Below are 2,789 nucleotides of genomic sequence, written 5' to 3'. Positions count from 1 at the left end.
TTTTTGTTTATAGATAAGTTGTCTAAAGTGTCCTCTTTTGCTAGATTCCCAGCTGTAATAGTTCACTGAATATAATTTCTAACGGCAGATGATCTGACATCTTATTTCCACTAATAATATAATATTTATTGTTATTAAATTATTAATATTTAAAGGAAACTGTACATTTTATATATGGAAGAGAAATGCAAGATATCTTTCCTCACTAGAAATTATATATTCTAAATACAATTTATTTTTTGAATATTAATATCAATAAAATAAGAGAAAATGAGTTTAAATTGAAATTTTAGTGACATGCACTAGAACAATAAGTCAAGGTTTTTTCTCAGCAACTTCAGTAACTTAAGGAATATAAAATGTTCTTATAATAGGATAGTGTTCATATGGTATATATAAAACATATTTATAGTGACCCTATAGGCAGAGTAGAACTGCCTCTATTGGATTCTGAGACCGTAAATCTTTATGGGAGTTGGAGACCTCCTCTTTCTCCCACGGAGAAGCTGATAATTTCTAATTTATGACCTTGCAATTCACAGCCCAACAGATAAATTACTAAACCACTGCTGTCTCTATACTTCAAAATGAACTGTGAGCTTGGTTTGGGGTTTTGTGTGTAGAAGACATTCATATTTTGCAGTGGCTGTATGTGAAGACTTTTGAGAATTATTTAGTCTCAAATGCTAACAATCCTCGACAGGAATGTCTAACACACTTTAACTTGTGCCATAATGTTATTGAAGGTTATACTTCGGTCTACCTAGGTTGCTTATTAAAATGTAAAAGCAAACAAACCAACAAACAAAACAACCCTCACTCCCATCTGATGCCAACTCATAGTGGCCCTAGAGGTCAGGATAGAAATGCCCCTACACAAATTTCCCAGATCATAACTGGGAAATTAAAAAGAGTAGAAAGCCACTTCTTTCTCCCCAGGAGCCACTGATGTCTCAAACTGCCAATTTTGACATTAACACCGCACCATTAACACCACTGTGTCATCAGACCTCCTTCGGCTGCTTACAGCTAACACCAATGAATTCTGTTGGTGGGTTTATAGGGCCTGGTTGTCTAGATAGAGAAGGATAGTAACAAATACCCAATAAGGAATGAGGTAGAACATGGGGATGTTCCATAATAAAGTAACCCTTTTCTTTCCAAAACCATTTTATTGGGAGTGAAGACAGATACCACATCATTTCATAGTTCAAACACATCAATTAATATTGAACAATTGTTACCACAATCCAAACATTTCTTCCTCCTTGAACTCCTTGAAATCAGCACCCCTTTATGCCCCCTCACTCACTGTACCCCCCAGGAACCCTTTTCTACTTGTTGTCTCTGTAGGTTCATCACTTCTGAGTTTCATATACCCAAAACCAGAACAACATATAAACAAAATTCAAGAGGGTTATCCCCAACAATAAAATATATCTGAGATAAAAACCATTATGAAACACAGAGAGGGAGGGAGAGAGAAAGAGAGAATGTTGAAAGCCAGATCAGGCCCAAGGTGCATCAGAGGGGGAAATCAACTGACAAGGTTTGAACCATTCAAATCAGGTTTATCATTTTGATCACTTATAGCCATCTCTCCAATGCACTGTTTGGTAACCAGTTTCTTCCCATTCTTCTATTATGGACAGAGGGAAATCACTGGAGGATTATTCCTTGTGTAGATCCTACAAATGTATCTTGGCTTTCCATTGTCATCAATAGCCTTCTCCACACCGGGATTTCACAATTTAGACTCTGATATTATTCCCTCCTTTGGCTTCAGATTACATGATTTACAACCCTTGGGTCACTGATATTAATGTGCTTATTCCATACGAACTTAGTTGACATCTCACTTAGCCTTCTTGACTATTTTATATTTAGGATCTTACATCTCCTTCAAGAATGATATATTTTTGCTTAGATAGTAATATAAAATGTAAGAAAATAATAAATATGATGAAAAAATAGATATCATTATTAATGTTTTTGTTGTTTTGAAGATGAGTATCTTAAATATTTTAGGAAATTTGAAGAAATGTACATCATATTAAAGAGGACTTCTATACCTTTTACATCAGCTATAGTCAATGAAATGAACAATAGACATTTGTCACATACAGAGTTAAGCAATGAAGTAATTCTTACAGTATTTAGTCTTGATGGATGGAACTTAAATAACAGGTATTTTTATTCATTTCAATGGTGAATTTCTAAAAGTAAGGACATAGGTGTTACAAAAGAATTCCTTTAGTAACTTTGTTACTTTTAGTAACCTCTTTTAGCAACTTTGACATAAACATCAGTGCTTCTCTTTCACTACAAATTAAATAAACACAATGAATTAAATATAAATATTCCTGCTAAATAAACATTTTGCCAACACTTTTATGCAATGACAAATGTACATTCAAGGTATGCGGTTTTTGTTTTTATTAAAAGTTTTTAATGAATTGTCCTCAAATTTGGATGTAGTCCTCCTATCCATATAGTTCATATACAAATTGATAAAGAAGATGAAATTTTATAATGATGATGATGAATTTCTTCTTCAATTCTCTCAGCTTGAGATATGCTGAGTGTATTCCTATCTGTATGTTTTCTAATCCCAGTTCTTTGCACATTTTATTATAATCCTTTACACTATTTTTAAGCCGCCCTTTAGAATGTTCTGTTCAGTTCTTTTACTTCATCATTTCTTCCATCGGCTTTAAATATTCTAAATCCATGAGCAAGTGTCCCAAACGGTGCTGACACCCGCTTTGATCTTTTCTTCCTTCCTTCTG

Source organism: Echinops telfairi, unplaced genomic scaffold, assembly GCF_000313985.2.
Source record: "Echinops telfairi isolate 266 unplaced genomic scaffold, ASM31398v2 ScPeMD7_5426;HRSCAF=6270, whole genome shotgun sequence".
NCBI classification, from domain to species: domain Eukaryota; kingdom Metazoa; phylum Chordata; class Mammalia; order Afrosoricida; family Tenrecidae; genus Echinops; species Echinops telfairi.
The sequence above is the reverse complement of the archived record's forward strand: the minus strand, read 5'-3'. Positions refer to the sequence as shown.